The sequence below is a fragment of the Pongo abelii genome, chromosome 11, assembly GCF_028885655.2.
Source record: "Pongo abelii isolate AG06213 chromosome 11, NHGRI_mPonAbe1-v2.0_pri, whole genome shotgun sequence".
NCBI classification, from domain to species: domain Eukaryota; kingdom Metazoa; phylum Chordata; class Mammalia; order Primates; family Hominidae; genus Pongo; species Pongo abelii.
Genome location: NC_071996.2, coordinates 107,372,182 through 107,395,082, shown reverse-complemented (window position 1 = coordinate 107,395,082; position 22,901 = coordinate 107,372,182). Strand labels below are relative to the sequence as shown.

At 38.7% G+C, this 22,901-nt stretch overlaps 1 long non-coding RNA gene across 1 annotated transcript in view; it reads right to left on the bottom strand.

The window, feature by feature from the left end:
* The window catches only part of LOC129058103 (uncharacterized), a 228,188-nt gene extending 206,465 nt beyond the window's left edge, over positions 1-21,723 (bottom strand). The window contains exons 1-2 of the long non-coding RNA XR_008522964.2: positions 21,644-21,723; positions 2,278-2,384 (exon numbers count right to left, since the gene is read on the bottom strand). This is a non-coding gene — a long non-coding RNA (uncharacterized LOC129058103). The remainder of the gene's footprint in view (positions 1-2,277; positions 2,385-21,643) is intronic.
* Positions 21,724-22,901: the final 1,178 nt, after the last annotated feature.

The following is a 22,901-nucleotide window of genomic DNA, read 5'->3' as shown; positions in this document are numbered from 1 at the left end:
CTAAAGATTGCATCAAAAATGTTCAAACTAATTTAGTAAAGTTGCAGGATACAAAATCAACATACAAAGAATCCATTGCATTTCTCTACACTAACAATAAAATATCTGAATAAAGAAATAAAACAATTCCCCTTACAATCATATCAAAAACTACTTAGAAATAAATTTAACCCAGGAGAAGAAAGATCTATGTACTAAAAACTATAAAGCACTAATGAAAGAAATTGAAGGTGACACAAATAAATGAAAAGGTGTCCTGTGTTCATGGATTGGAAGAATCTATATTGTTAAAATATTTACACATGCCAAAGCAATCCATAGATTCAATGTGATACCTATCAAAATTTCAATGGCATTTTTTCACAGAAATAGAAAAAACAGTACTAAAATTTATATGAAACAATAAAATACGTGAAAAAGTCAAAGCAATCTTTGGAAAGAACAGAGCTGGAAGCAACATGCTTCCTGATTTCAAACTATATTACAAAGCTTTAGTAATCAAAACAGTTTGACACTGGTGTAAAAGCAGACACATAGAACAAAAGAACAGAATTGAGAGCCTAGAACTATATCCATACATATATGGTCAACAAATATTTGACAAGGGCACCAAGAATATGTAATCAAGAAAGAATAATCTCTTCCATAATTAGTGTTGGGAAAAACAGGATATCCACATAAAAAAGAATGTAATTGGATCCCTATCTTACACCACTTACAAAAATTAACTTGAACTGGATTAAAGACTTGAATGTAATACCTGAATCCATAAAACTCCTGGAAGACAACATAAGATAAAAGCTTCTTGACATTAGTCTTGGCAATTATTTTTTTGGGTGAGTATGATACCAAAAGCAAAAGCACAGGCAACAAAAGCAAAAGTAAACAAGTGTGACTACATCAAACTAAAAAGCTACTGCACAGCAAAGGAAACAATAAAATAAAAAGGTAACCTATGGAATGGGATAAAATATTTGCAAACCTGTGTATCTGATAAGAGGTTAATATCCAAAATATATAAGAAACTCATACAACTCAACAGCAAAAAATAAATAAAAAACTAACAATTCAATTAAAAAATGGGCAATAGAAGGCCGGGCACAGTAGCTCATGCCTGTAATCACAGCACTTTGGGAGGCCGAGGTGGGCCTTGAATTAGTAATAATTCACTTGAGGACAGGAGTTCAAGACCAGCCTGACCAACATGGTGAAACCCCATCTCTACTAAAAATATAAAAATTATCTGGGCATGGCAGCAGGCACATGTAATCCCAGCTACTCAGGAGGCTGAGGCAGGAGAATTGCTTGAACCCGGGAAGCAGAAGTTGCAGTGAGCCAAGGTTGCACCATTGCACTCCAGCCTGGGTGACAGAGGGAGACTCCATCTCAAAAAAACAAAAACAAAAACAAAAACAAAAAACAGGGCAATGGACTTGAATAAACATTTTCCCAAAGAAGACATACAATGGCTAACAGACACATGAAAAGCTGCTCAACATCACTAATCCTCAGGTAAATGCAAATCAAAACCGCAATGAGATATCACCTTATACATGTCAGAATTGCTATTATCAAAAAGACAAGAAATAACAAGTGTTGGTGAGGATGTGAAGTAAAGGGAACCCTTGTGTTCTGCTGGTAGAAATGTAAATTGGCAGAGCCATTATGGAAAACAATATGCAGGCTACTCAAAAGTTAAAAATAGAACCACTATATCATCCAGCAATGCCACTTCTCTTGAGATACATATCTGAAGGATATAGAATCAGCATCTCAAAGAAATATCTGCATTCCCCTGTTCATTGCAGTATTATTCAAAATAGTTAAGACATGAGAACAACCAAAGTTTTTCAATTGATAAATGGGTAAAAGAAATGCAGTGTGTGTGTTTATACACACATATATGTATATATATACATATGCACATATATAATGTATATACACAATGGAAGGTAAAAATATATGCACACACACAATAGAATGTTACTCAGCCGTAAAAAAGAAGAAAATTCTGCCATTTGTGATAACATGGATAAACCTGAAGTGCATTATGCTAAGTGAAATAAACCAGGCAGAGAAAGACACATACTGCATGATTTCATTTATATATAAACTCTAAAACTGTTACTCTCATAAAAACAGAGAATAGAATGGTGATTTCCAGGGGCTGGAGGTGGAGGAAATGGGGAGATGTTGCTCAAGGGGTACAAGCTTTCAGTTAAAAGATAAATAAATTCTGAGCTGGGCATCGGGGCTTATGCATATAATCCCACCTACTTGGGATGCTGAGGCGGGAGGATCGCTTGAGTCCAGGAGTTGGAGGCTGCAGTGAGTTATGATCTGCCACTGCACTCCAGCGTGGGTGACAGAGTGAGATCCCACACCTAAAAAATAAATAAATAAAGGTAAATTCTGGGGATTTAATATAAAGCATCGTGACTATAGTTAATAATATTATATTTTATACTTGAAATGTTTTAAAAGAGTAGACCTTAAGTGTTCTCACCACACAGAAAAAAATGGTAACCATGTGAGGTGATGGATGTGTTAACTAAATTGATCGTGCTCATCATTTTACAATATATATGCATACCAAATCATCATGTTGTAAATCATAAATATATACAATTATAGTTCAAAACAGCAGGAATAAAAAGAGTAAAAAGAGTAAGAACTGTGAAATGGATACATATATTATGTTTTGATATATACATCTCAGTTTTTGATATTCTCTCTCAAACAAAACAAAACAAAAACACTCCATTTCCCTTACTGGAAGTAATGGGTAAAACACAGACACTTAACTTCCAGAGCTGAATGCTGAATGCCATTTGGTACACAATGGTTATTCAGTAAATGCTATTAACTGATGCTGCTATTGGAGCACTATATTCATAGTGCACTCTTAAGCATCAATTGGTGCTTCACCTACAGAACATCTTCTACACATTTAACAGAGAGTCATACTATATGAATAAATGGTTGTCTTGATCCTTTAGATGAAAGCACTTTGTTCTCTTAATGTGGGGATTTTTTGTGAACCTCGAGGTTCTGTCCTAATGAGTTACAATTTACTGATCTAATATCACTCTATGGAAATGTATCATGTACTTGAAATATATATTTAATAAGATAATGCCATCAACCAGCACAGCTCTAAAGAAGGCATCTTTTTTTTCTTTTTGTATCTGCTGTTTAATTTCATTATGATTTCTAAAAATTCTCTGGTAGTGTACAGCTGCTCCACTGTTAATAGCCTTGAAATAGAAATGTGTTACTTTGCTTAGCAAGAGACATCTGCATAGTGTAGAAAAACAAAATCATTTGATGTGATTAATACAGGAAGATGGTTATTCGTATTTTTAATGCATATTGTTTAAACTCAAATATGTTTGCCTTCCAGCCATTCTTAGATATGTTATTCCGATCTATGATTTAAATCTGTGATGCTTTTAGCATCTACATAAAAAAAAGAATGTTTGCCAGCCCATCCAACACCTCCTGCTGCTAGTTGGCTAGGTTTTTTTGAATGTCATAAACGGAGCTTTTGATATGGTACCCATGGGGCTCTTTATCCAGGATGATGTAAATAACTACTCCCAACATTTTGTCCTTCCACCATCTTTGATCATGTCATCTTGAAATTTGCCCTGGCAATGAGCAAGAGTCTTTGCTTTCACATTAGAAGAGTTCATACTATATTTGAAAATGTCAAAGTATATAAGCCCTAGGAGGGCAATAGGACAGGTTCAAAAGTTTGCAGATAGATGGATTATTACAGGCTTAGAAATTACAATGAGAGAGTGCATACATGCTTTCTCTCATTCCCTCATAGTCTTGCAAATCTCTTGCTACATCATAAATCTTTCTATATCTGTGCTCCCATTCTCTAGCCATTTCACAAGTGGTCGGTCCGCTTCTCAGATTTACACACAGAGCCCTGGTGCTGACCTCATTGGAGGGCACGATTTATGTAGTGGAGCCAGTGACTGAGTGTGGAATACAATCCAGCCCTCTTGACGTGAGGCTGAAATGTTCATATCAGACTGTTCTGCTTACCATTTGTGGAATGTCAGCACTTACAGGGATCTTAGAGTGCACCTACTTCAGTTTCCTCCTTTTTCAGATAAAGGAAACACTTGGGCAAAGCAGTTTACCATCAAAGACTATTTTCTATTTCTATTTGTCTTAGTCCATTTTATTGTGCTGCCATCACAGAACACCAGAGACTAGGTAATTTATAATTAACAGAAAATTACTTGGTTCTTGCTTCTGGAGGCTGGGAAGTCCAAGATCAAGGAGCTGCATCCGGTAAGGGTCTTCTTGCTGCATCATAACATAGCAGAAGGCATCATTTTCAAATATAGTATGAGCTCTTCTAATGAGAAAGTTAAGACTTGCTCATTGCTAGGGCAAATTTCATAATGACATGATCAAAGATGATGGAAGGACCAAATGTCGGGAGTAGTTATTTATGTCATCCTGGGTGAGAGAGAGAGAAAAAGAGGCTGAACTTGCCCTTTCATAAGGAACCCAGTCCTGCAATAATGAACCCTCTCTTGAAATAACAGCATTAATCCATTCATGAGGGCTTTACCCTCATGAGCTAATCACTTTTTATTGGAGATTACATTTCTCATTGGAGATTACATGAACTTTGGGGAACACATTTAAATCATAGCACATGAATCTAGAATGTCTGCTCCTGTAATCTCTTTAAGAATGTACAGCCTGTACTCCTGCCATAATCTGGAGTGCAAGAAGCATTGACTACAGAGACCTTAAAGTTTATATGAAAGGAACTTTCATAAGTTTATATGAAAGGAACTTTGCCTTTCTTGTCCATAGTTTATGGAGCCAGAAGAGGGCCTACTGGAGATATGTAGCAAAGCTAGAAGACACAGAAGTTCTTCCCTGTCCTATCAAAGCAGCCCCAACAGTTTTCACGACAGGCAAGTAAAATGTTCGAGTAAAATGTTTGTCAATATCTACTCAATTCAACAATCACCATTCCTAAATTTGGTATACATTATGGCACCTCAAACCAGAGGGGAAACAATGGCCTATCTGATAAATGGTGTTGAGACAGAAGGGTAGGCATCTGGAAAAAATAAAGTTGAATCTTTACCTCCCATCCTACACAATGATAAATTCTAAATGGATCAAAAATTTAGATGGTATAAATAAAACCATAAAATTACTAAACAAACATGGTAAAATTTTAATTCTTGGAATGGAAATATTTTTAAAAATTGATTCAAAATTTAGAAACCATGAAAGGAAATGTTGATAAACCCAAATACATAAAAATTAAAACTTCTATGTGACAAACACACACACACACACACACACACACTCATAAGCAAATGCAAAAGATAGAAAACCCAACGAACTAAAAAAAAAATTTGCAAATCATGTATAAACAAATGGCTAATGTCTATTTATAGATAAAAACTTTCAGCCAGGTACAGTGGCTCACACTTGTAATCCCAGCACTTTGGAAGGTTGAGGCAGGAGGAATGCTTGAGGCCAGGAGTTCAAGACCAGGCTGGGAAACATGGCAAGACCCTGGCTCTACAAAAATAATAAAAATAAAAAAATAAATGTTTCTACAAGTACAAAATTGAGAGCCTAACAAGCTAATAGGAAAAACTAGGCAAAAGATATAAACACATAGTTCACACAAAATGAAATACAAATAGCTCTTAAACATTTGGAAAGATGCTCGACTTCACTCATAATAAAATGTATGCAAATTAGAACTATATTGAGATACCATTTTTCTCCTATCAGGTTGGCAAAAATCCAAAAGTCTGATAATACACACCACTGACGAGGCTGTAAGAAACGCTCTCTCGTACGTTGCTTGTGAGAGTATATGTTAGCATAACCCCATATGGAGAGCAATTTAGCAAAATCCATCAAAATTACAAATGCATATATCTTTCACCCCAGCAATTTTACTTTTGGAAATTTATGTTACAAATGTACTTGCAAATGAATGAAAGGACATATGTTTAAGGTATTTACAGCAGTATTGTTTGCAAGACCAAAAATTTGAAATAACCTACATTGTTCAATCCAGTACATTGCTAAAATAAAGTTTACGTAAATTATGATACATTGATACAACAGAATACTACAAAAGTTAAAAAAATAAAAGAGTGAGCTGCCTCCATAGCAATGAGGAAAGATACTCAAGAGATGTTGAATGAAAAAAGGCAAAATGCAGGCTGAGCGCAGGGGCCCACGCCTGTAATCCCAGTACTGTGGGAGGCCAAGGAGGGGTGGATCACGAGGTCAGGAGTTCAAGACCAGCCTGGCCAACATAGCGAAACCCCGTCTCTACTAAAATACAAAAAAAAAAAAAAAAAGCAGGGCATAATGGCGGGTGCCTGTAATCCCAGCTACTCGGGAGGCTAAGGCAGGAGAATCACTTGAACCCAGGAGGCGGAGGTTGCAGTGAGCCAAGATCACATCACTGCACTCCAGCTTGGGCGACAGAGCAAAATTTGTCTCAAAAAAAAAAAAAAGAAACAAAGAAACAAAGAAAGAAAAAAGGCAAAATGCAGAACAATATGTCAAGTAAGCTACCTTTTACATAAAAAGAGGGAAAATAAGAACATGAGTTTATATTTATTCTTATACCCATTTAAAAAACTGGAAGAATTTATAAGAAACTAAATACAGTGGTTACTAGTAAGAGATGGGCATTGGAACTAGGGGTATAGGGTACAGTAATCTAAGATATCTCACTTTATGTCTATATGCATATTTAGAACCATGTGAATATATAATCTTTTCAAAAATTGTATATATTTTTAATCAAAGAATAAGTAATTGAGTCCCATGCTTGACTCTAAGGAGGCTAACAAGTCACCACTATCTTAGGATAAAGGTGAAGGCTCCAGATTAACATGGGGCCGCTCAGAGTCTTACTTTACTCATTTGTCCTTTTCTTCATTCATTTAACAAACATTTGTTTACAATGTTCTGTATAATAGGCGCTGTACTAAATTCTAGGGATACTTAGAGAACACGATCAACTAGATCTTTGCTTCACAAAGTCTACTTGCTAGTCCAGGGTCTCTTTTGTTTGGAGTCTGGGGTCTCCAAACAGCATGCAGGTACTCTAGGACCCATATTAACAAGTTTCGCTCTCTTATGACAGCATCTTAAGTGTGAGCATGTTAAATTTCCATTGGTATAGAGTTCAAAAATTCAATATCCTTGATTTTTATGAGCAAACAAGATGTGGACAGGCTGGAGGCATTTTTGGTTTCTCTCAATGGCACCTCTTTGCAGAGTGTCACAATATCTTTTATTGTGTATAATACCTTATAATTTGAAACTCTATTTCAAATACGGCCCTTGTTGATACTTATCCAGGGGTTGTAATAATTTCCTGTGATTCATATTGATGTATTTTTATTAATGCTCTAGAATTATACAGTGTATCACTACTTTACCTTCCTTTCTGCTTTTCTCCCTTAGTTTTATTAGTTTACATTCCATTCTGTTGAATTTTTCCAGTCAAATATCTGTTCCTTGGTGTGCATGTCAGTCCCTCAAATAGTATTTCTTTCTTCCTCTATTCTGCTACCCCATTTCAGGCAGATGAAAGCTGACAGTAAAGCTATATCAGCTCAGCGTGGGTTTGTGCATGAATGCATGTTCATCTATAGCCACGTTGTCATGTTTCAAGAGTGAGTCCATTCGGTTAATAAACAAAGCAGAGTATTTAGGATTATCTGATAGAACTTTCTGCAGTGATAGAAATGTCCTATAGTTGTGTTGTCCAATAAGGCAGCTGCTAACCACTTGTGGCTATTGAGCACCTCAAATGTGGCTAGTGCAAAGGAAGAATTGTATTTTTAATTTAATTTTATTTAAATTAATACCAATTTATAAATCTTGCAAGATGAGGACAATATGTGAAAGTAAGGAATGTGGCTCCAAAGAGAGTAGTCAGCCACCCAAACTGCAGTATCCACAAGTGAGAATGTCACGGTAGTGGGAATCTCTCAGCCTTAAGTATTCCAATCAGATGGTGAAGGTCCTGCTTTTTGAGGGATAGTCCACACAGATTGGAAAGGTTTTCCAGCTAGTTTCTGAGATAAGACAGAGCACAGTGCATTCCTCTCACACTCTATCATTAAGTCAGCAAGCATGAAGAAGGTTTGGTTAGAGCTCTAGGCAGGCTTAGTTGGGTTCAAGGCTGAATTCTAGTTCTTGAGTGTATATCAGTAACATGGGAGAAAATGCCATCTTGTGGACTGAGCACAAGCCCTAGGCATCATGAATTCCAGATTTACAAAAGTAAACCTAATTCTAGATCTCACTCACTGGTGGGAAAGAACTCCTGATATATAGCCCACCTGGGCTTATATTAGCCAGAGACTTGACAGCAGTTAATTATGCTGGAGAACTGAAAGTCGTCAGTTTCTTTAGATAGATGGACTCAGGCAAATAGAAATTGACAAGGTCCAAGTCTATCCAGTTCAACCTCCTTCATTTCCCCCTCATTATTTACACTCAGGTGCATAGACCCCACCAGAGCATTCAAGGCCCTCCACAATATGGAGCCCACTGTTTTGCCCAGGCTTTATCTCCACAAATCTCCCACACTCATCTTACACTTCAGCCGAACTAGCCTGTGCATACTTCCCAAGCCCCAGCCTCTCCCACATTCATGTCCTTGCTCAGGCAGTTGCCAGAAATGCCCTCTTCCAGCATCTCCATCTGCCAAAACCCCATCTACCCTCATGGCTCATTTCAGGCGTTCCCTCCCTGAAGTTGTCTTCCCTGAAACCCACAGCTGTCTGTGCTCACTCCCTCCTTGGAGCCCCAGGGCACTTGGTCTGTGCTGCTGTCTTGGCACTTATTCCATTCCTCCTTATGTTGAGGGCATTAGTGAATTTGTCTAATCTTGCCTCCTAGTCTGTGAGCAGTTTAAGGATAGGGCCTGTGTCATTCACATTCTATATTCCCAACAGTGCCTGGCATGTGGTTGGTCTCCAGGAATTACTGTTATTGAACTGGCTTAAGGACAATTCTACACATGGGGAGGATTTCAGCTACAGTCAATGAAAAAGAGATCTTTTGTTCCAGGAGGTAAGAGAGCCCATGCAGTCCTGAGCCTCTATCTGAAAAGTACGTTATTGTGCCTTGAGACATTTTTCAAATCAGAGGTAGCAAACTGATGATCCAGAGATCACACGTGGCCTGCATACATGTTCTGTTTGACAAACAATCTTATTTTTTAAAAATTGTCAACAACATTTAACATTTGAGGGAGTTCACATAAAAATCCATATTTCTATATTTTCTTGAAAAACAGAAAATCAGATCTCACATACTGGTCGCTTATTCCTCTCCAATAATTTTCCACTTAACCACCCCCTGCTTAACCCACTGTACTCAGACCCTACAAGGACTGGGCTCACTTTATTTTTCCTCCCTCAAATCAGATGTGCATAGAGCCTGTGCACCTTCAACAATTACAATGATCCCACCTCTGCCATTTATGAAGCTCATATTGCCTATTTTTAGGTCATACAGATTTTGGTAACTCTAACAGTGATTGTTTTGCCCTGCTGCTTTCTGTACCATCTATCACACTCCCAAGAGTGCATCTGTGTTCAGAAAAAAGAAATGATTTAAACCATTTTTCGGGGGGTGTGATGGCATCTCCCGGTCTATTGTCACTTTACCTGCAAGTGCAGTTTTTAGACATTACAGAATTAGTTAAGGGACCCAGGGTGTCAGAGCAAGAGGCATATTGTGGAAAGTAGAGGAGGAGATCCTTGAAAAGGAATAAAGAGAGTGAGAACTATCTGATATTGAATGCTAACGTTTCATTTCACATCCATAATGCCTTTTGTGTGAAGATTTCCAAGTAGATTTCAGGGAGTAATTGAGCCTCACAGTACTTGATGAGAAGGGGAAGTGTTCAATTCATTTTCTGATACAGGAAACTGAGGCACTGTTTGTTCACAATTGTAAGAGAATTGGTAGTTTAACTTAATTATCCTCATTTCTGGCATTTCCCTTAATCACTCATTCTCATGCTTTGGTTTCAAGGGTAATTTATGTTAGATCAATTTGGACTCATAGAATTTAATCAATACCATCTGCAACTCATAGGCTCTCCTTGTCTAAAACTAAATTTTCAGAAAAATGTAAGGACTAACAGAGCATAAACAAAATATGGAATCAGATGGGCTACTCTTTGACTTGCAGGCAAATACCAGTACTTCAAAAATCTCCATATTCCATTTTTAATAGTCCCTCCCTGTTCTCTCAGCTCACCTCTTCACACCTCCTCACACCAGTTAAAGACTAGTGTGAAAAGAGTTGCTTGGGTTCAGTATTTATTTTAAAGTCTCATACTTGAAACATCCAAAGGGAGACTTCTAACTTCTTTGACCCATGAGAAGTTTAAGTTAAAAAAAAAAAAGATTTTGTTAGCTAAATCAACATTTCAAGTGTCTGGCAAGTGCTTTCAGTTTATAAAACACCACCATGCTGCCTTTGACTGTTAAACCCATTACTCTAATCCACTTTAAATGAAGCATTATGAGGCACCAATTTAGTATCATGTCTTAGCGAACACTGCAAGTCCTAACTGTAGGTATTTATGGTATTTTGAGTAGGATCTGGTCATTATATATACTTTGTAATAATCATTAGTGATCAAAATCACCTCTCCTGAAACATTATCTCCCCAAGGCCATCCCCACTAACCAAGTAACTAAAAACAAGTGGAGAATGCAGGATTGAAATATTAAATCATAGGTTGCTTTACCAAGTACACGAGCCAACCTTTGACCCCTGAAAGATGGGATTAAATACCACTTGCATAACGGTAATTGAAGAAACCTCTCCTATGCATTTTTGGAACTAAAGAAAAGAAAGTGAGTGCATAGGCTTACCTAGAAATCATTGTTGTAGGGAGGAAAACATACAAACAATGTTTATTTGTCTATCAGGTCCCCTCCATAGGACCTTGATATCAGCAGATGTTTTCCCCAACTTTAGTTAGAAATTCGGATGCTCCAAGTCTGCTCTAGGTGAGCAAATCAAAGTTGTACCAAGTTAAGCCTGGGAAAATTGTTAGCCATCATCTCCCGTGGGGTGTGGATAAATTTTCTCCCACAGCCTCAGCACTTTCTGATTTGTCCCATTAGAGCTCTTGGCCTCTGCTTCTTACCCAGCATGTCGGCTTTTACCACCATTGGCTCACACCACAGGATCATCAGCTTGTTCTGTCTGTCAGCTCTTGTTGTAGCCAGGTGACCTGCCCTGGATCATTTCACGTTCTGTATTTTTCTAAATTACATTGTTCTCTGGAGTCTGTTGCCCAACTAAAAAAGTCACATTTTCGTTCTCTGTTAGTTACTCAAAGTATCAATCATTCTGTAACCACCTGTACTACCGTTAACCTTCTTCCTGTCTTCCAAATCAAAACCCATTTCTTACTTCCATATGTCAACACCAGCCACATGCATTGATTAAATGTCTTTCATTTGAAAGCACACGCAGTCCTGGCTATCCTGCCTATGTCTGAATGCCTCCCATATGCTCCCAATGCAAGCCTAATTCTTCTGTTCCCTTCCTCTGGAAAGTCATTCTTCATTGTAATAAGTTGCCCATAGTAAATGTATTCATCATCTTTTTCTCTGACAACCATGTTTCTCCACTACGGGAAATTAAACACTACAACATATGGCCTGAGCAGCAAACTTTAGTGCTTGCTCGCTCAATTGTTTTAACACATTGCCGCCTTTACATAATATTCTGTTTGCCACTAGCATGTCAGGCTTCCGCTTGACATATGCATTAGACACGTTAATGGCAAGACAGAAACCAACTGAAGCTGACAATATGACGAAAGAAGGGTAAGTGCCTATTAATTACTAAAATTCACTTTTTTCCACTATTTAGCAAGATAAAAAAAGCAAATTAATGCCTTCAGAACATGCCACCACATTAGCCTGCTGTGGTGCCATCGGACAGATTTTTTAAATCCTAAGTACTATGAAGAGTTTTGTGTAGATTTAGCAAGGCCAGTATAAATGACACTGATGCTCTCTCCATTGTCATGGACCCCACTGGTCTGCTCTTTGTGATTCCCCCAATCACAACGCATTCAGTGGGCATGCTATAGATGCTGAATTGCTTATGTAGTCATCCAATCCTGGTATATTTCCCAGGATTCTTCTATTAGTTAAGCACATAAACTGCTCTGAAAGTATATTCTAAATGCTACACATTGCTGGGTCTCAGCTGTAATCTTAGCACTTTGTGGGAGGACCGCTTGAGCCCAGGAGTGTGAGGTTACAACGAACCATAATCACACCACTGCAGCCTGGGCAATGCAGTGAGATCCTGTCTCTAAGAAATAAAATAAAAAATAAAATGAATGTTACCCATTTAGAATACAATTTTCTTCTGGGTTATGGCTTCAGAGATTAGATTATTTCATCAACTATAAATCTTTGGGCTTCTATTGTGAATCTACTGACTGAATTCATGTTTTAGCTAAGTAATCTTGATCTCAGAATCAGTAAAAGTAAGTTACCAAATTCTGGCTTTTTAGATCTTCATTTTTCTAATTAATCTCCTATAATTTTCAGTGCATCTACTTAGGATTTGTGTATATGCCTAAACAAAAAAAAAAAAAAGAAATTTAAAAGTTATTCAGTGGATACTATATTGACTGTTCTTTTCCACATTGAATTTTTTTTACATAAATAGAGCTATATTTGAGTCACGTGTTATATTTGACCCTGGAGGACATCCAACAGCAAGTTTTCTAGAATCCCTGAGTCTGATTCATCTCTATCTTTACAACATATCCCGAGATCTCAGGAGTCCATGGCTCCCAAGGTCATTCCCCCTATCAATAACAGTATCACCTTGAACTCAGTGTCAGCCAATAGTTACCCAAAGCTTAATTGGAAGAAACAATTTATGGAAGTGTCCTGGTGTCCACTCATGCCTCTGACTCTTTAAAAATCTATCTTGAGATTAAGCTAGATGTCAGAAAGCTGTTTCCCTAAGACCTCATCAAATTGGTCCTCTGTTGGATTGCTTTAACATTAAGTTCAATGTCACCAGCCTAAAAGGAGGGGCATTATCAGAAGCAGACTTGTGAAGCTCACTGTATCATCTATGAGGATGTTGTTGAAGGTGTTATCAACTGGATTGCACAATGTCTCCTCTTTGAGGACCTATGTGACAAGTTTCTTTCAGGCTTCAGTGCCAGGAATAGCTAGGCCACTCCTGAGCACCTAGTTTTATCTTATAAAGTGTAGGAGGATTGAATTCCACTTTATACATTGCCTATTAAAGAGCTTGGAGCAAGTTAGTAGTACCTCATCACATATGTTTGTGCCCCAGCCTCTTTGATAGTGTTATCTTTTTTCCCCCCTAACTGCTCTTATTTTCTTATTTCTCTTATTTCCTCAACTATTTATTTTTAATTGAATTGCACATTATGATACACACACATAAATTACAAAGAAACAAATATAGACACAAAAACTAGACTTTAGAAAGTTTACACTTATGCATATTTATAGATGTATTTCTTTTTAAACACATTTCAAAATATACCATTCAGCAGGGAAAAATACATGGGGCACCTATACTTGCTGTGTTTGGCACTATGCAACACCGGTATGAGAATTTTCTGTATCTTACAGAGACAATACAGTTTATCTCTTGAGTAGGAAGCTATAAAACAAATACAGGAATGTATGCATACTCTGCATTTACAGATCCACACAACAATTGCATGTAAAAGCACTTAAGAGTTAGGAGGCCACTGAGAAAAAAGCCAGGAAACTAACTTTAGATCATCTTGTTCTACAAGTCTGCAAATGACTATAATAACACCGTTAATATTTCCAGAATAAAGTTATAATATCATGGAGTTTCGATATCATCAAAATCTGTATTCATTCATTCATTCCATAAACATATATGAAACAATGCATTAGGCACAAGGGATACTTGGATGAATGAAACACAGCTTACTGCAATAGGAAATAGGAAATGTGTAGGATATACATGAGAAGCATCCTGCAGTGTTTATTATGTCTTTGAAACATCCAGGTAGATATTGAAGTAGAACAGAATATTCTCAACATCATAGTTCAACCTAGTCTTTTACAGATACAAAAAGATGTTGGTTGTCTCAGGGTAGCTCATCTTGCTGGGTAAGGAATGTGTTCCTGGGGTGAAGAATGGATACTGGAAACTGTGCTCCTTTTCAAGGCAGCACTGAATAGGTGAATTAATTCACTAAATGACATTTCTGTGGCTGCCAAAGCTAATGCTACCCAAACAGTAGTTTATCGTCTTGAAACCATCAGCTGTCATCATTTTCTTCTCTTTTCATTTGCCTATATCTTTCAAGTAACTTTAAAGTAAGTCACCAAGTGAAAATTTTCTGATATTGCAAAAATTATGTGGACCTAAGAGACAGAAAAATTTTGCCCTGAGCCATGAGAATGCTCAGAAAATGTAAACTTCTGTTTGAGAATCATGATTCCAAAGCCATTTATTTCGATTAAAGTACATCCTAAGGTTTCCAGGTAATATTGGCAGCCAAGGGTCCTTTGTTTATTTCAATAGTTAAGTAGGACCAAGGAAGAAACTAGTCTATAAAATTAAGTGAGTTGAAAGATCAAAGTTATTGAGTTGAATTGCACCTGGAGCAAGATGACAGTAAGTTTAGTCTTCAAACACAGATATAACAACCTTTATATGGCATGCCAATTAGGTTACAGTTCAACTGCATCCTGAATTATCAACGGCTGGATCAAGGGAGACCCTGATCACAAACATTGTAATAATTCAATTTTGAGGCCACTAAGGTCTGGGACTTTTCTGAGAAGTCTGATAAGAGTCTATTTGGTTTGTTTTTCTGCTATACATAGTATACTTTTTGGGGAAACCTTGGTACAGTTACCCAATGAGTAGAAAAATGGATTTATAAGTCAGGAGGCCGCAAATATCTTCCCTTCACAAAGCTAACTAAAATATCTTCCCTTCACAAAGCTAACTGGCTCTCTAAAGGATTGAGCATTTACGATCTTAATGCCTGAAATCTAAGGAATGTGAAAATTAATGGAGAGGTATGTGGAATGACTGCTGTCAAACCGGATTTCTACTAGAGCTTCTTGTTTCTGTTATTTTTATCTGGTTTTGGAAATGCAGTGTCACCACTACATTCCTAGCATTGACCAGAAGTGGAGACTGCAGCACTTCACCAGGCTCATACATTACAAATGCTTCCTCCTTGTTTCTTTTCTTTGCCCCACCCTGACCTGTACCTGCTGTGGTGGACATGCCTACTCACTCACCAAGATTTATAATTTTCCTCCCCTCTGTGAGTGTCTCATGACTTGTTTTGGCCATTCAATGTAAACAAAAGTACTTAAGAATTGGTGTGCAATTGTCTAACTTCTCTCTTGTGGCCATGTTGATAGGCAGCTGTCTCAAAAGCAAAGTAGTCTGGAATGGTGAGCTGTCAATATGAAGGAGGAAAGCTTCCTGTAGAGTTGCCCAGACCCACAGCATACTTCGTGTGAGTCAGAAATGAACCTTTTCATTGTGTTAAGCCACTAGAAATGTCGGTGCTATTTGTTACCTCAGCAAAACTAGACTATTCTGTCTAATACATCCTATAATTTTCTTTTTTTTTTCCTTCATTATTATTATTATTATTATACTTTAGACTCTATGGTACATGTGCGCAACGTGCAAGTAAGTTACATATGTATACATGTGCCATGCTGGTGCGCTGCACCCACCAACTTGTCATCTAGCATTAGGTATATCTCCCAATGCTATCCCTCCCCCCTCCCCCCACCCCACAACAGTCCCCGAAGTGTGATGTTCCCCTTCCTGTGTCCATTTGTTCTCATTGTTCAATTCCCACCTATGTGTGAGAATATGCGGTGTTTGGTTTTTTGTTCTTGCGATAGTTTACTGAGAATGATGATTTCCAATTTCATCCATGTCCCTACAAAGGACATGAACTCATCATTTTTGATGGCTGCATAGTATTCCATGGTGTATATGTGCCATATTTTCTTAATCCAGTCTATCATTGTTGGACATTTGGGTTGGTTCCAAGTCTTTGCTATTGTGAATAATGCTGCAATAAACATAAGTGTGCATGTGTCTTTATAGCAGCATGATTTATAGTCCTTTGGGTATATACCCAGTAATGGGATGGCTGGGTCAAATGGAATTTCTAGTTCTAGATCCCTGAGGAATCGCCACACTGACTTCCACAAGGGTTGAACTAGTTTACAGTCCCACCAACAGTGTAAAAGTGTTCCTATTTCTCCACATCCTCTCCAGCACCTGTTGTTTCCTGACTTTTTAATGATTGCCATTCTAACTGGTGTGAGATGGTATCTCATTGTGGTTTTGATTTGCATTTCTCTGATGGCCAATGATGGTGAGCATTTTTTCATGTGTTTTTTGGCTGCATAAATGTCTTCTTTTGAGAAGTGTCTGTTCATGTCCTTCGCCCACTTTTTGATGGGGTTGTTTGTTTTTTTCTTGTAAATTTGTTGGAGTTCATTGTAGATTCTGGATATTAGCCCTTTGTCAGATGAGTAGGTTGCGAAAATTTTCTCCCGTTTTGTAGGTTGCCTGTTCACTCTGATGGTAGTTTCCTTTGCTGTGCAGAAGCTCTTGAGTTTAATTAGATCCCATTTGTCAATTTTGGCTTTTGTTGCCATTGCTTTTGGTGTTTTAGACATGAAGTCCTTGCCCATGCCTATGTCCTGAATGGTATTGCCTAGGTTTTCTTCTAGGGTTTTTATGGTTTTAGGTCTAACATTTAAGTCTTTAATCCATCTTGAATTGATTTTTGTATAAGGTGTAAGGAAGGGATCCAGTTTCAGCTTTCTACATATGGCTAGCCAGTTTTCCCAGCACCATTTATTAAATAGGGAATCCTTTCCCCATTTCTTGTTTTTGTCAGGTTTGTCAAAGATCAGATAGTTGTAGATATGTGGCATTATTTCTGACGGCTCTGTTCTGTTCCATTGATCTATATCTCTGTTTTGGTACCAGTACCATGCTGTTTTGGTTACTGTAGCCTTGTAGTATAGTTTGAAGTCAGGTAGTGTGATGCCTCCAGCTTTGTTCTTTTGGCTTAGGATTGACTTGGCGATGCGGGCTCTTTTTTGGTTCCATATGAACTTTAAAGTAGTTTTTTCCAATTCTGTGAAGAAAGTCATTGGTAACTTGATGGGGATGGCATTGAATCTGTAAATTACCTTGGGCAGTATGGCCATTTTCATGATATAGATTCTTCCTACCCATGAGCATGGAATGTTCTTCCATTTGTTTGTATCCTCTTTTATTTCCTTGAGCAGTGGTTTGTAGTTCTCCTTGAAGAGGTCCTTCACATCCCTTGTAAGTTGGATTCCTAGGTATTTTATTCTCTTTGAAGCAATTGTGAATGGGAGTTCACTCATGATTTGGCTCTCTGTTTGTCTGTTATTGATGTATAAGAATGCTTGTGATTTTTGTACATTGATTTTGTATCCTGAGACTTTGCTGAAGTTGCTTATCAGCTTAAGGAGATTTTGGGCTGAGACAATGGGGTTTTCTAGATATACAATCATGTCATCTGCAAACAGGGACAATTTGACTTCCTCTTTTCCTAATTGAATACCCTTGATTTCCTTCTCCTGCCTAATTGCCCTGGCCAGAACTTCCAACACTATGTTGAATAGAAGTGGTGAGAGAGGGCATCCCTGTCTTGTGCCAGTTTTCAAAGGGAATGCTTCCAGTTTTTGCCCATTCAGTATGATATTGGCTGTGGGTTTGTCATAGATAGCTCTTATTATTTTGAGATACGTCCCATCAATACCTAATTTATTGAGAGTTTTTAGCATGAAGGTTGTTGAACTTTGTCAAAGGCCTTTTCTGCATCTATTGAGATAATCATGTGGTTTTTGTCTTTGGTTCTGTTTATATGCTGGATTACATTTATTGATTTGCGTATATTGAACCAGCCTTGCATCCCAGGGATGAAGCCCACTTAATCATGGTGGATAAGCTTTTTGATGTGCTGCTGGATTCTGTTTGCCAGAATTTTATTGAGGATTTTTGCATCAATGTTCATCAAGGATATTGGTCTAAAATTCTCTTTTTTTGTTGTGTCTCTGCCAGGCTTTGGTATCAGGATGATGCTGGCCTCATAAAATGAGTTAGGGAAGATTACCTCTTTTTTTATTGATTGGAATAGTTTCAGAAGGAATGGTACCAGCTCCTCCTTGTACCTCTGGTAGAATTCGGCTGTGATCCCATCTGGTCCTGGACTTTTTTTGGTTGGTAAGCTATTGATTATTGCCACAATTTCAGCTCCTGTTATTGGTCTATTCAGAGATTCAACTTATTCCTGGTTTAGTCTTGGGAGGGTGTATGTGTTGAGGAATTTATCCATTTCTTCTAGATTTTCTAGTTTATTTGCGTAGAGGTGTTTGTAATATTCTCTGATGGTAGTTTGTATTTCTGTGGGATCGGTGGTGATATCCCCTTTATCATTTTTTATTGCATCTATTTGATTCTTCTCTCTTTTTTTCCTTATTAATCTTGCTAGCGGTCTATCAATTTTGTTGATCCTTTCAAAAAACCAGCTCCTGGATTCATTAATTTTTTGAAGGGTTTTTTGTGTCTCTATTTCCTTCAGTTCTGCTCTGATTTTAGTTATTTCTTGCCTTCTGCTAGCTTTTGAATGTGTTTGCTCTTGCTTTTCTAGTTCTTTTAATTGTGATGTTAGGGTGTCAATTTTGGATCTTTCCTGCTTTCTCTTGTGGGCATTTAGTGCTATAAATTTCCCTCTACACACTGCTTTGAATGCATCCCAGAGGTTCTGGTATGTTGTGTCTTTGTTCTCGTTGGTTTCAAAGAACATCTTTATTTCTGCCTTCATTTCGTTATGTACCCAGTAGTCATTCAGGAGCAGGTTGTTCAGTTTCCATGTAGTTGAGCGGTTTTGAGTGAGATTCTTAATCCTGAGTTCTAGCTTGATTGCACTGTGATCTGAGAGATAGTTTGTTATAATTTCTGTTCTTTTACATTTATTGAGGAGAGCTTTACTTCCAAGTACATGGTCAATTTTGGAATAGGTGTGGTGTGGTGCTGAAAAAAATGTATATTCTGTTGATTTGGGGTGGAGAGTTCTGTAGATGTCTATTAGGTCCATTTGGTGCAGAGCTGAGTTCAATTCCTGGGTATCCTTGTTGACTTTCTGTCTCGTTGATCTGTCTAATGTTGACAGTGGGGTGTTAAAGTCTCCCATTATGAATGTGTGGGAGTCTAAGTCTCTTTGTAGGTCACTCAGGACTTGCTTAATGAATCTGGGTGCTCCTGTATTGGGTGCATATATATTTAGGATAGTTAGCTCTTCTTGTTGAATTAATCCCTTTACCATTATGTAATGGCCTTCTTTGTCTCTTTTGATCTTTGTTGGTTTAAAGTCCGTTTTATCAGAGACTAGGATTGCAACCCCTGCCTTTTTTTGTTTTCCATTTGCTTGGTAGATCTTCCTCTATCCTTTTATTTTGAGCCTATGTGTGTCTCTGCATGTGAGATGGGTTTCCTGAATACAGCACACTGATGGGTCTTGAGTCTTTATCCAATTTGCCAGTCTGTGTCTTTTAATTGGAGCATTTAGTCCATTTACATTTAAAGTTAATATTGTTATGTGTGAATTTGATCCTGTCATTATGATGTTAGCTGGTTATTTTGCTCGTTAGTTGATGCAGTCTCTTCCTAGTCTCGATGGTCTTTACATTTCGGTATGATTTTGCAGTGGCTAGTACTGGTTGTGCCTTTCCATGTTTAGCGCTTCCTTCAGGAGCTCTTTTAGGGCAGGCCTGGTGGTGACAAAATCTCTCAGCATTTCTTGTCTGTAAAGTATTTTATTTCTCCTTCACTTATGAAGCTTAGTTTGGCAGGATATGAAATTCTGGGTTGAAAATTCTTTTCTTTAAGAATGTTGAATATTGGCCCCCACTCTCTTCTGGCTTGTAGGGTTTCTGCCGAGAGATCCGCTGTTAGTCTGATGGGCTTCCCTTTGATGGTAACCTGACCTTTCTCTCTGGCTGCCCTTAACATTTTTTCCTTCATTTCAACTTTGCTGAATCTGACAATTATGTGTCTTGGAGTTGCTCTTCTCGAGGAGTATCTTTGTGGCGTTCTCTGTATTTCCTGAATCTGAATGTTGGCCTGCCTTGCTAGATTGGGGAAGTTCTCCTGGATAATATCCTGCAGAGTGTTTTCCAACTTGTTTCCATTCTCCCCATCACTTTCAGGTACACCAATCAGACGTAGATTTGGTCTTTTCACATAGTCCCACATTTCTTGGAGGCTTTGCTCATTTCTTTTTATTTTTTTTTTCTCTAAACTTCCCTTCTCGCTTCATTTCATTCATTTCATCTTCCAGGGCTGATACCCTTTCTTCCATTTGATCGCATTGGCTCCTGAGGCTTCTGCATTCTTCAAGTAGTTCTCGAGCCTTGGTTTTCAGCTCCATCAGCTCCTTTAAGCACTTCTCTGTATTGGTTATTCTAGTTATACATTCTTCTAAATTTTTTTCAAAGTTTTCAACTTCTTTGCCTTTGGTTTGAATATCCTCCCGTAGCTCGGAGTAATTTGATCGTCTGAAGCCTTCTTCTCTCAGCTCGTCAAAGTCATTCTCCGTCCAGCTTTGTTCCGTTGCTGGTGAGGAACTGCGTTCCTTTGGAGGAGGAGAGGTACTCTGCTTTTTAGAGTTTCCAGTTTTTCTGCTCTGTTTTTTCCCCATCTTTGTGGTTTTATCTACTTTTGGTCTTTGATGATGGTGATGTACAGATGGGTTTTTGGTGTGGATGTCCTTTCTGTTAGTTTTCCTTCTAACAGACAGGACCCTCAGCTGCAGGTCTGTTGGAGTACCTGGCCGGCCGTGTGAGGTGTCAGTCTGCCCCTGCTGGGGGGTACCTCCCAGTTAGGCTGCTCAGGGGTCAGGGTTCAGGGACCCACTTGAGGAGGCAGTCAGCCCGTTCTCAGATCTCCAGCTGCGTGCTGGGAGAACCACTGCTCTCCTCAAAGCTGTCAGACAGGGACATTTAAGTCTGCAGAGGTTACTGCTGTCTTTTTGTCTGTGCCCTGCCCCCAGAGGTGGAGCCTACAGAGGCAGGCAGGCCTCCTTGAGCTGTGGTGGGCTCCACCCAGTTCAAGCTTCCAGGCTGCTTTGTTTACCTAAGCGAGCCTGGGCAATGGCGGGCGCCCCTCCCCCAGCCTCGCTGCCGACTTGCTGTTTGATCTCAGACTGCTGTGCTAGCAATCAGCGAGACTCTGTGGGCGTAGGACCCTCTGAGCCAGGTGCGGGCTATACTCTCCTGGGGCACCGTTTCCTAAGCCCGTCGGAAAAGCACAGTATTCGGGTGGGAGTGGCCCGATTTTCCAGGTGCCGTCTGTCACCCCTGGAAAGGGAACTCCCTGACCCCTTGCGCTTCCCGAGTGAGGCAATGCCTCGCCCCCGCTTCGGCTGGCGCACGGTGCGTTCACCCACTGACCTGCGCCCACTGTCTGGCACTCCCTAGTGAGATGAACACGGTACCTCAGATGGAAATGCAGAAATCACCCGTCTTCTGCGTCGCTCACGCTGGGAGCTGTAGACCGGAGCTGTTCCTATTCGGCCATCTTGGCTCCTCCCCCCCATCCTATAATTTTCTATTCATCTATTCCCTAACCAGTTCCCACACATGAGTCCCATAAAAGATTTAAGGACATTCCTCACTAGAAAGAAAACATAGAAATCAGATGTGGGGTCTTAACTTGCCCTTCTACTGATGGACACAAGCACCATGTCCTAGCATGATTGTCTGAATCACAAATCTTGAATAATATAAGCTCCAGGACAGAGCGATCTTTCTGAATAATATATTCAGTCCTTCAGATAGTCGGTCAACACATATTAATAAGAAACCACTACAAGGCAGGAACTGTACTAAATACTGACAACACAGAAATAAACAAAAAAGAAAAAAAAACAAAGGCTATGCTTTCATCAAGCTTCCAATTTAGTAGTGGGATGTAGATCTAGCACACACACACACACACCACACACACACACACACACACACCCCAGAGAGAGAGAACAAATGTGTTAATGCAGCGGTATAAAGAAAATGAAGAGGAAAATATGAGAGTAAATGAGGGGAATGGAGGATACTATTTTATGTAAGGCTTTTCTGAGGAAATTACAGTCAGGCTGATATCTAAATGACAAGGAAGTTAGCAATGTGAAAACTTGGGAGAAGAGGCTTCAGATGGAAGGAAGAAAAATGCAAAAGCTCTGAAATGGGAATAAGCTTGGCATGTTAGAGAACCCAAAAAGAAGGCCGGTGTGGATATAGTAGAGCAAGAATGAAAGCAGGTGGAAAAGCTGCAGTCAGAGGGGAACAAAGGAACCAAATCTTATAGCACCTTGAGGGCTTCATAAAGGGTTTAAAATTTACTGCAACAAAAGTCCCTAGGATGTTTTAAACTGAGAGGTGACTTGCTATGACCTATTTTAAAAATTCACTCCAGCAACCATGTAGAAAATGGATGGTGGGTGGAAAGAGTGAAAAAACTGAGAAATCAATTAGAAGGTACTGCAATTATTCAAGCAGTAGAGATGAAGAAGTACATGGTATAATGATTTGAGATATACGTCAATGGTTACCAAACTTATCTGCACATTACAATCAACTAGGGTGGAGATTTTGTAAATTTTCCAAAACCCAAGCCACACCCCAGACCAATAAAATCACAGTCACTGAGAGTGAGACACAGGTATCAATTTTTAAGGCTCCCCAGCTGATTTCAACATG